The sequence below is a fragment of the Zalophus californianus genome, chromosome 1 (genome assembly GCF_009762305.2).
Source record: "Zalophus californianus isolate mZalCal1 chromosome 1, mZalCal1.pri.v2, whole genome shotgun sequence".
Taxonomy (NCBI): domain Eukaryota; kingdom Metazoa; phylum Chordata; class Mammalia; order Carnivora; family Otariidae; genus Zalophus; species Zalophus californianus.
The window spans coordinates 199,760,318-199,772,836 of NC_045595.1; the positions used below are offsets into that span (position 1 = coordinate 199,760,318).

At 36.6% G+C, this 12,519-nt stretch overlaps 1 long non-coding RNA gene across 1 annotated transcript; it reads right to left on the bottom strand.

The window, feature by feature from the left end:
* Positions 1-1,554: 1,554 nt before the first annotated feature.
* LOC113918233 lies at positions 1,555-11,897 on the bottom strand. Its single transcript, XR_003518487.1, has 3 exons — positions 11,706-11,897; positions 6,936-7,115; positions 1,555-1,644 (listed from the first exon to the last, which is right to left on the bottom strand). It is a non-coding gene; the product is annotated as an uncharacterized LOC113918233 (long non-coding RNA).
* Positions 11,898-12,519: the final 622 nt, after the last annotated feature.

Consider the following 12,519-nt stretch of genomic DNA (forward strand, 5'->3'; position numbering starts at 1 on the left):
CCTCCCTGCTGGGTGGGTTTGTACGGATGCATAGGAGTGAACTTTAAAACTAATTTTAGAATTTGTCCAAAAAGCCAAACTAGGTGAACTCAGTTGTAAGCTAAGAATTATGAAAAAGAAAGACACCAGTTTTACCCCTAAGTCTTTCATTTTGAAGCATTTTAATGTATGATAATTTACAACTGCTGTGAATGGAAAAAATTTCTGTGTTCTTGCTTCTAATTTGGTTTGCATCAATAAAGTTCATATTAACCAGAAAGCAACTCTTTGGGTAGGAGAGAAATAGAAATCAGAGAAATAGAGATGAATGGATTAAAATGGATGTCTATTATTGATCTCTAGAAGATAAAAAAAAGTAGCCACAAATTATAAGTGCTATTTTCTGCTATATCTTACTCATTTTCACATTCCTGAAAACTGGGACATGCATTTATTCTACAATCAGATAACCTGCGAGGTAGCAGAAATACAAGAAGAGTAAAATACAAACTTTGCCCTTAAGAAGCGCATAGTCTAACCTAGGGGGCTTTTCTTAAAAGACAGTCTTACGTGCAGGATAGGGATATGATAGGGAGAGCCAAAGAGAAGCCTCCAAGCCATCAGGCTCCCTAGAGGATGTGGAATCTGACCTGTGGTTTGAAGGGTAAGTAGGAGGTAGGTATGTAGAAAGGAGGTGGAAGAGAACAAAGGGGCAAGAAGGAGGAGCACGGTGCATAAGGAAAATTAAAGTATTTCACATTACTAGGGGGAAAACTATGAAGTGGAGATTCATGAGAGATAAACCAAGGGAGGTCAGAAGGAACTACATCTTAAGAGCCTTATTTACAGCAGGTGATAGAAAGCATTTTACTGTTTTTGTTTGGTTGGTTGGTTGGGTTTTTTTTTTTTTAAGATTTATATATTTGAAAGAGTGAGCAAGAGAGAGAGACAGCATGAGCCAGAGGAGGGGAAAGAAGCAGACTCCCTGCTGAGCAGGGAGCGCAACGTGGGACTTGATCCCAGGACTCTGGGATCATGACCTGAGCAGAAGGCAGATGCTTAAGCAACTGAGCCACCCAGGCACCCAGCATTTTACTGTTTTAAGCAAAAAGAAAAAAAAAAGGGAAGGGGAAGGGAGGGGAGGGGAGGGCAAGGGGAGGGAAGGGAAGGGAAAGGGAAAGGAAAGGGAAGAAGGAAGGAAGGAAGGAAGGAAGGAAGGAAGAAAGGAAGAAGGAAGAAGGAAACAAGGAAGGAAGGAAGGAAGGAAGGAAGGAAGAAAGATCCAATTTTCTTAAAATTATTTTGTCAAAAAATAAATAAATAAATAAAATTATTTTGTCAAGTGTTTTTGCTGCATCGATTAAGGTGATCATGTGGTTTTGTCCTTCATGCTGTTAATGTGGTGTGTCACATTTATTGATTTGCATATGTTGAACCACCCTTGCACCCCAGAGAAAAATCCCACTTGGTCATGGTGTATATAATCTTTTTAATTGAATAGCTGAATTCAGTTTGCTAGTATTTTATTGAAGATTTTTGTACCTATCTTCTTCAGGGATATTGGCCTATAATTTTCTTTTCTTGTAACGTCTTTTTCTGGCTTTGGAATCAGGGTACTCCTGGCCTCATAAATGAGTTGAGAAGTGATCCCTCCTGTTCAATTTTCTGAAAGAGAGTGGAAAGAATTGATGTAAGTTTTCTTTAAATATTTGGTATAATTCACCAGGAAAGCCATCTAGTCCTAAGCTTTCCTTTGTTGGGAGTTATCTGATAACTGATTCAACCTCATTACTAGTTATAGATCTATAAAGATTTTCTATTTCTTCATAATTTTAATGGTGTATCAGTTAGCTTGTACTATATAACAAATTACCCCAAAACTTAGAGATTTAAAAGAATGACTATTTAGCTATAATCATGAGGGCAGTTCTTGTGGTTAAGCCAACTCAGCTGATTCTTCTTGGCTCTCTCATGTCTCTGGGGTCAGCTGGTAGGTTGGCTGGCAGCTAGATTATCTAGAATGACCTCACTCACGTGCCACAGTTGCTAGTAGCAACAATATTTCCTTTCTTTTCTCCTCTCCCCTCAAAGTCATATAAATTAACTGAGTTAAAAGGTTCATAAATAGAACATAATTTCCACCAAAAGTAAACCCATTTAGAAGGAAGAAAGGAGGGCAGAGAAGGGGGTCTTGTCTGACCTGATGCAGCAATAAGTACATGATATACCAAAGAACCAAAACATATCACCTTAGTGGGAAAAAAAATAATTAATTTATCCGGCAATATTTATTGAGCATGTGACAGACATTGTTTAAGGCACTAAGGAGCAGTGACTAATATGACAAAGTCCTTTCTTCAAGTAGAATAGTCTAGTTGGAGAGGCAGAAATAAATATATAAACAGAATTTCTGAGAGAAATGAGTAATCTAAGGTATATAAATATGATGTTGGGATATGGGAGATACACTGCAGGGGAAGATTGTCCTTTGAAGTGGGTGGTCAGGAAAACCTCTCTGAGGAGATGGCATTCCATCTGGGATCTAACAATGAGAAGGAACTTGCCATGCTAAGCACTAGGAAGTACTATTCCAGGTCTAGGGAAGCACAAATACAAGGGCTTGGAGGCAGTATGATTTTGAGGGAAGTGAAGAAGGAAATCAAAGCAGAGGAAACAGCTTGAGGAAGAGCAAAATGATAAAAATAATGAGTAATAATAAATTTTTAAATATGAAAGTACATGGCATGTTTGGAAACAAGAATTCTGACATAGCTGAACTATAATGTAGATGGGAATGAGGCTAAAAAATCAAGGCTTGGAAGAACATTTGAGAATCTAGACTTTATCCTTCAGATAATGGGAAATAAAGGGATGGTGTAGGAATGGATGAACATAGAGAATGGATTGAAGCATAAAGAGACTAGAGACAGGAGTCCATATAAAAGATATTGATTGCCCTGGTCCAGGTAATACAGAGAGGCAAAATCAGCACAGCAGCCTTGGTCATGGGAAGGAAAGAGAATTAAGAGACATTTCAGGGGTGGACCCATAATATGTGTAGTGAGCAATCATATATAAGGGTTCAGAGAGGGAAGGAATCAGAAAACTCTTTGATTCCAAATTGGGCGGGATGTGCAGAGGAGGAAAGGGAGCCAATAGCCAACATATGGAGGAGCAATTCTGTGAGGCACGTTTAGTTTACATCCTATGTGTAGTGAGCAATCATATATAAGGGCTCAGAGAAGGAAGGAATCAGAAAACTCTTTGATTCCAAATTGGGCGGGATGTGCAGAGGAGGAAAGGGAGCCAATGGCCAACATATGGAGGAGCAATTCTGTGAGGCACATTTAGTTGACGTCGTATCTGGAATGTCAGATATCTGTGGAGTAGCCAAGAAGAGCTGTTTGGCCAGCTATGGGCACATGAGGTCTGGTTTTGAGAAGAAATGGGTAAAGATGCAGATTTGGAAGTCATAGGCATATAAACGGGAGTTAAGTCCGTGCAAGTGGATGAGGTGGCTCAGAAGTAGAGAGGATGAGGAAACAGAAGAATGAGAGGGCAGGGAAGATGAGTAGAAGAGAATTTTAAGAATGATTTCATTTAAGGTATGAAAGAACAAAAAGGAGTCAGCAGAAGGTACTAAACGGGGGTGCAGAGCGATAAGAGGAAAATCCGAAGAGAGTATTAAATCAGAAGTGATTCGATGCGAGAAGGGAGTCAAGAAAAATCAAAAATACTGTCAAGAGGAGACGTCACCATAGTTGGACTTGTATGGTTAACTTTCTGTGGATTGAGTAAAGTCTGTTCAGGAGGATAGGTCTGCATCACTTCTGGAAATAAGTATAATTGTGCCAGTCAAAGTGCATAATTTTCTGCTGCAGTGAAAACTTTGCCAGCGGTCAAATACCAGTACTTTTAAACCTAATAAAGACCTATTTCACAGTTAGAGGTATTTCTTTCCCTCTCCCCTGCCCCCTGATTTCATGCAAATTATGAATAAAGAATGTAGCCATTTAATAAATCACTGTACTTTTGAACTTAGCTATAATAGGAATCTACCAGAAAGTGACTTAAAAGAAAAACTATAAAAAGTATTCTGCTTATGTTGAACGAGTTAAGACTTTTAGGGAGATAAATGAAATAGTAGTTTGCTAAAAATAGGGTACTTTGAACAAAATAGACAGTGTCATGCATGTCCTCTGCATATAATGGATATAAAGTAGTATTATTTCACTTCTAACCATTATCACTTAAATGGATTATCACCTATGAATTTTTCATTGCAAGTTGCAGTCTAACCCCAATCAAAATTAATACCTTTCAAAACAATAGGTTTCATCTCTGTCTGCACTGAATAATTACTAAATTGATGTAATATCTTACATAGAGCATTATCACGAAGGTCAGCCCATGCTTTTTCAAACACATCATTTTCCTTGGACTCTTTCTCAGTGCCAATCACCTCAGAAGATCTCTGCTAATGTCATTGCAAAGAAATACAAAATTAAGTCTGCCATGTTACTAATGTGCCATTATTTTGTAAAAGAGAAAAATCTAATATAAATTTAAAGAAAAGGGGTGGGGGGAATGGGAAGAAAAACATATCAAAATGTGAAAATCAAGTAAGACAACTTGTTCAGATTCCAACAGTCCACAACATACCACATTATACTGGTCTCATAAATTTTCCTTTAGCTTGCGATAGAAAATTAAATTACCACATTTCTTCGATTTAAGGCCTTTGAATTTAATTTATTTCTGAGGTTGCTTCACTACATATTTTCCTATTAAGGTAAAACTTATTATTTCAGGAACTATTCACACTCTATTTTTGGTCCTCTAAGATCTTAAAATGCAAATAGTGTTTAGTGATTTTATTAAAACATTACAAGGAATGTTAAGTAATTATCATAGATACTGTTGATTGTCTACCCAACAACTATTCCTTCTTTCTATCAGAATCCTAATTGCATACAGCCATTCACCCCATCCTCTTCACTGGGAATATCCGGATTAGACTAAGCCAAGAGTGGGCACATCAGTGCCCAGAAAACTGATATTGGTCCACAGGATGAGCCTCTGACTTAAGCTGGCCCAATTAAATTGGAGAGGAAGGCTATATCCTCTCTTTCTCCTGCTAGACATGGACAAGGAACATGAAATCCCAGTTGCCACAGAAAACCGTCTTGCTCCCTCAAGAAGAACCAGTCGTAAGACCAAGAATGACATAACAGAGTTACGAAAAGAACCTGAGTTTTCGATGCCTCCGTTGACCAGCATTGCATTACACCTGTAGTCCACTTTACCCCTTGGACTACCAGAAATGGAAAAAAATAATAAATGTCTTTTTTATTTAAGTCCATTTGAGTTAGGATTTTCTGCCTTATGCACCCAAAAGTATCTCAAGTGATTCAGTAAATTTACCTACATTTTTAAAAATAGCATTGTATATTTCCTTCATTCTTTCCTCACAGGTTGGGTGGCTTATTTCTAATACATTTGAACACACTGAGGCACACTAAGGCCAAATTGCCAAATATAATCTAACTAGACTAGAACTAGAACTTCCAGGGCCTAACATACCAATGACACATCATAGTCCTCTAAGATATGTGGTTTCCTTATGGCACTGGCTGCATATTTTTAGTCTCACAATCAATGAGATTCAACATTCACAAGCATCCCAAATTCCTCTATTTTGCCACATGTATCACCATAATCCAAGTCACCCTAACTATCCCTCATCTGAATCCCTATTATTATCTTTTAGCTGCTTCTATCACTGCTGTCTCTAAAATTTATACTGCCCACAGAAGCCAGAGTGCCCTTCCTAAAACATAAACCAGATCATATCACTTACTTAACATCTTCTAATATCTTCTACCACACTCAGAATAAAACCTAAGCCCCTAACCCTGGCTTACAAAGCTCTAAATGATCTCTCCCCTTCATAGTCGTTGGACCCATGTCTGACCACTCTCTCCCTCACTCACTAGACTCCAGCCACACAAGACTTCTTTTCTATTCCTTGGACACATCACACTTATACCCAAATTAAGGGTCTTTTCCCTAGCTCTTCACCCCTCCTGTAAGGTTCATCCCCCAATCTTTTAACAACTAATGTCATCTTTTAATTCAGATCTTATTCTAAATGAAACATCTTCACAGGGGCCTCCCTCAATCATGCAAGCTAAAATAGCTCCTCAGTCAACCATGTATCACTTTTGCATAACCCTTCTTACCATCCAACAATTTTCTTGTCTATGAATAAATGAAAGCATCCCTGTTTTGCAGATGCCTCAGGCCCTTGATAAATGCACTTCTTTTTGTATAGTTCAGTCATACATTAATGAGGTTTGAAATCCCACATGTTCCTTGGACTAAGTCTAATTCATATATATTAGCAACAAAATCAGATATCACTGAAAACCTGAGCAAGTCCAAATGATCATAAAAAATATATATATCTAGTTCCATGATTAGAAAAAAAAAAAAGTTCAAACCAGCTTGTCCCTCGGAGTCATAGCTATAAATCAGAAAGACCAGTAAGATAAAACAGGTCTAGACATTGACCTGCATTCAAACTGTATTTACTAACTGAAATTGGTGTTTACCAATGAATGGTATTTGAAAGCCATAACAAAAAGGTAGAGCAATTACCAAGATAGCAGAAAGTAAAGCAACCATGAAGAGGAAGATCAGATGAAATTCTGAAAAAATATGTAGGTTTGAGTCACAGAAGGTTGAAGTGGTCTCACTGCGCTCTTGTTATAAGGCAATCAGACCAAGTCCTTGTAATGAAAGAGTACTGTTAGCTATCTGTCATGATCCATGGCCTTATAAGTCATTAATTTAGTAATTTTCTAAAGAACCAAACACTTTGTGCAAGTAGGGCATGTCCACTAGGTGCTTCCATGCTTATCTCTAGCATTTTCTTTCTCTGCTTAGTTATTCACCTCAGAAGGGAAGGAGACTGAAGATTAGCCTGGAGCAAATGAGAATCTTTTTGTTTGTAGAATACACACAAAACTTAGAGATCCATACAGCTGTTTTTTTCCACCCAAGTCAATGAAAGCATAAGAATTGTTTCTGAGCAGGTGCTTTCTCAAGTAGAACTTGCCAGGACCAACCTCCATCTATTAGAAGGAATATAAAATACACATGTTAACATACTTCTCTTTACCTCCCATCTTCCTAGAATCCCAGTGCTGCCCAAACCAAAACCTGGCTATAGATTCAGACTTGGAACAAGTAAATGAAATCTGCTTGCAATTCATACTTTTAGTATAAAGTGCCCAATTTTAGAGACGTGGTTCTGCACATTAGATTAATGTTAGGCTAGTTGTTCTTTGCAAAGGGATTACTGTAGTTCTCTGAAAACAAATGTGGCTGCCTATAATCCCTTATGCCAAGGATAAGCAGTGCTGAATATAAAAGACAATTGCCAACTGCTTACTTGGTATCTATTTTGTCCAGGCATGTAAAAGACAGGTACTTGTGAAAACATCATCTTTTACTTCCATCACTCACTCCAAGCTGCCTAAATATCCGTCTTTAAAGTTTATTGAACTCACTTGGATGCTAATTCAATTTGAATTCAAACATGTGCTCCCAAATTATAGATCATTAGACAGATACTATAGAAAAATTAGGGCACATTTTGTACCTAATATATCTTAGAAATATCTTTCTTTTTCTATTGAAATATTATGTCAGATGTTCCATGTTAAGGAACACTCAAGTTTCTTGCCTCCCTCCATTTGTCTCTTCTATTTTTCACCAGTTTCAATGAGTACAATAAGTTCTTCATTTGGAATTTGTTTTTGACAAACCAGCTTAGGCAGAAAAATGAATGAATGAAAACTATTTGATTACCTGCAATTGCTTGTAACCATAGTAGTGTCTAAATGCATAAAAAATTTGCGATAAATAAGAAAAAAAGCGAATTTGACCCTAAGTCATTTTTAAAATAATCCATTTGAATTCATCAAGGATGATAGGGAATACGTTTTCTTTTCCAAATCCATCTCAATGGAATTAAAAACTCTTTGGGGGCAGGAAGCAGCTCAGACCAGTGGATAGAAAAGTGAAGATTTGAAATCAGATCAGAATAGCAGCTCAAGTATTTAAACCACTTTGTGACTTCTGCCAGGTTTCCTATTCAGTCTAGGCCTGAATTTCCCATCTGTAAGATAAGGATAATAATATCTACCTGACAGAGTTGCCTTGCGAATGCAAGATTTAAGCATCTGACTCATCAAAAGCTCTCAATTAGTATTTGTTCTCTATGGATTTTGCAGCATGCCCAGCTAAGGGCTTTACATAGTAGATACTCAAAGAATGTTTCCTGAATATCATAAAATCGAATACTATATATCCATGCTATGAAATATGTACTTTTATATAAGGAACAATTACAATTAGTAAAAAATTTTTAAACTTTAGATTCTTCTAAGCTTTTGATTGCTTCCAATTTCTCATTTGTATTTATCCTATCTTAGCGCTCACCTCTAAACCAAAATGGAAAATTAGTGCGTGATTACATTCTACTTAAATGTATGAAAAGTCACATCTCATATACCAGTCTGGGTTTGGTCAGGAAAGCAAAGTTGATATCAGCAGTAAGGGGGAAATGGATGGAATATAGAAATTAAGAGTACACAAATACGTGAGGCTACAGCAGTGAAGGTTTCAGAAGTTGGTCATTGGAGCATCTCTTAACTGGAAAAGGGAAAAGCCATTTATTCCTCAGAAGCTTAAGAAGCTGCCACAACCATGAAATGGGACCTTGTGGAGAGATCTGGAAACCATGTTCTCTGCCACAACCTAGAGAAATCATGGTCCGGGGAAGTCCAAGGAAGTGCCAGAACCACTAAGTGGGAGCTTATAAAGAGGTCTAGATGCCAGCTGCATCTTACCGTCAGTATCTTCTCGAGGTAACACTTCACCTCCACCTTCTAAATGTCACTTAAATTCCTCTTAATGGCAGATTCTAACCCAACACCATCAGGGAAGGCGATTTAGGGAAATGTGGTTCTCTGACTTAGCAGGGGCTGCTGGTGATGGTACCAACCAACCAAACACAGTCCATACAATACCCTTGTTAACTCACCAACTCAGTATCCATCCTAATACTATAACCATCTTTAACTTCCAAATAAAGACAATGGCATAATGCTTCCACCTAAACTAATGCAATCATCCTTCATACAACCAAAGACAAGCTAACCATTCAACAAAAAGAGAAGACAGATAAAAAGTCCACGTCACTGCCAATTCTTTAAAACACAAAGCAAGATAAGCCCACTGTCCAGAGACAATGTGTAGGACAGACTTAGGCTCAAACTCTAGCTCTCCTATTTGACCATTATATGACCTCTGACAAATTACATACCTCTCTGGATCTTAACTTCCCCAACTGAAAAAAAATAAGAAAACCTGTCTTCTAAGACTCCTTCAAGGATTTGCAATGTGAAATGTCTAGCTTATAGTAAGTGTTCAACAAATAGTAGCTTTTATCAATATTCATTCTAAGTCACATGGATAAATTAACATTTCTGGCTGATGAACTTTCTTGATGTTCAACAATGTATTAAATTGTTTTCATACCCAGGAATATATATGGTTGCATATTGCATAAATGTTCTAAAACAAACATTAGCTGAAATATCCAAATTTAAATAATCAATTTCTTCTTCCTGCATAGATAATCTAAATATAAGGATACAGAAGGGTGGTTAAACAGTCAAGAGTTGGCAACAAAACCAAAGAAAAGGAAAGGCTAAAGATCTGAACTATATACAAGTTGCAAGATCAGCTCCTGAATGATAGGAAATTTACTCTTTATCCCAAAAGGCAGCAGTCTTATTGTATCTAAATTATGCCAGGGGTGACTTCAGGAAGGACTTGGCTTTCCTACTACAAAGATCTAACCCATAGGTCTGTAACTTAATGCTCTGACTTCATGTCAGAGGAGAAAAATCTCAACTCAATTATCCTACCAGAAAACACAAATTTGTTGACACTGGCAGGCTACAACACCATGAAAAATTATAACTGGAGAGAAAAGAAAAAAAAAATCTGTGTAAGTCAGAGTACTTGAGATGTATCTCTTCATAACTTGGATGGTTATTCTTTTATTTGGACAAAGCATACTGAAGGTTTTCAATGTTTGTACTGCAATTCATCCATACTTATAATATCCAAAAGGCAGCCAGCAATCCCAACCTTTAAAGCTGCCAACCACAAAAAATTACTTAGCACAACAATGATCTTTCTTAACCATAAATGACGTTATGTTAGGCCAAGCTTCCTAGACAGACTTGGATTGAAATAGCTCTTTACCCTAGGGCTACTGACTGTGTAACATGCATGCATGAAAGGGGGAAAAGGCAAACATAAAATGTAAGTGAATTAAATTAACTCTTAAAATACCTCAAATTTTGATTAAATGGGGACAAAGACTTTTTGAACAGTAGTTCTTTGAGTTAAATCATTTCTATGTGTGCTATGTACAAAAATCCTAGAAAGTGTAGGATGCTTAAAATTATGTTTATGATTCTAAAAAATCAATTGCATGCCAAATATAGGGTTGTATAGACAAATCTCAACTAATCTCAGTGGAGTATTTGGCTCTACCACTAAAATAACAGGACTTATGAGAAAATTATATTAGAGGCATACTGTTCAAAACCCAACCATTTTGCAACCAGGGCGTCTATAGTAAACCTTCATTTTTGAACATTTCTAATGGCGGCAAACTTTTCCATCCATAGAGGAGACATGTACATTGTTCCTAATTTTATCTCCTCGAAAACAGGAAAAAAATGCTTTTCTATTTGATAAGAACTCCCCAAATGATACCATGCTGGTTTTCTTTCCTCTAAGCTAAATGTATATGATTTTTAAAACATTATTTAGGTTTCAGACCTTTCATTATTTCGTGTGCCTTTCCTTGAAAAGCTTTCAGTTTATCAGCATCACCTTCCAAGTGTGGCATCCCAATAAAGTGAGATGAATGAGGTGAGATCTAGTTATTACTCTCTACCTGTCACCTCCTTGTCACTGTGGCCTACCTATCTATCTGTGAAGCCTAAGATTGAATTAGGTTCTAAGCAGACATATTACATCATTGATTTGTCATGAGCTCATAAACGACAAAAAAACTCTGGTCTTTTTTTTATAAATTAATGTTAAGACACATCTTGTCCATTCTATATTTAGTTAGTTGATTTGTAAACTCACTGTAACAGTTTCCATTAATCCCTATTACACTTCATCTTCTTAAACTTAGTCCTTTATTTCAAGCTGGCTCTAGATGTCTATTCTGTCATCTAATACATTCGCTAAGCTTCCAAAGTCCATGTTAACCCCATGTTTCCTAAGCACATCAACAATGTTGAGTAGGCATAACCTCAAATGTCTGCTGCACATAAACAGAACAGGCTGGTATATCTGTAACACTTTTCTCATCAATCAACCTATAAGCTTTATTCAACAAAGGAATTTGGGAAATTTGAAGGACCTTATTCTAAATTCAGAATCACTCACAGCAAGCACTTTTGCTTTTTCAAAGAGCTCAAAAGATATCTTTTAATTAATCCATTGGGGCATTTCACTCTAAATTGATAATCAAACTCATCAATCCATAGTGTTCAAAATATTTTTTAATTTTAGAATTTAATATTTATTTTAGTGGTATTTGCCCATTTCCAGTTTTTCAATACCTTTATTATTGTCCAAGACATTTCAAAAATGTCAAAAGAAGTTAGAAGCTCATCACCATATTCTCTGTAATGAGGAAATGTAGAAACCAAAGAGAACTATGTGAGTGCAGGATTCTCTTCCACATTCATATCCCCTGGATGCCACATTGCATTATAATGAAGACTTCAGATCAGACTTGAAAATTGTTTTGAATATTTCTAAAAAAACAGGAATAGTAGGTAACAGAACATTTCAAGTTCAGCTCAGAAGATAACATTTTTCACAATCCATTCTCTGAATTACCCAGGTTTTGATATCTAATCTTGATATCTGGTAAGGTGAGTCCTCATTCATCCTCAATATTATCTTACTCATCTTCATCATCACCAACCTTATTTCTCTTCAATATTATCTTAGTTACCTCTGTTTTTGTTTTCATTTTCACATTTTAGAATTATCCTATCAGGTTACACACACATAAATGCAAGCACATAAAAAAGTGACAGATTTTTTTGGGGGGATGATAATGAATCTAAATCAATTTAGGGAGAATTGAAATATTGAATAGGTGGGGGGGATGGAGTAACTGGGTGATGGGGCATTAAGGAGGGCACGTGATGTAATAATGAGCACTGGGTGTTATATGCAATTGATGAATAACTGAACTCTAGAGCTGAAACTAATGATACACTATATGTTAAGTAATTGAATTTAAATAAAAAGATTAAAAACACACACACACACAAAAGAAATATTGAATGTAGTATCTTTCCATTTATTTAGATCTTTTCCATATGTCTTCAACAATGTGTTGCAGTATACAGGTTTTGCACA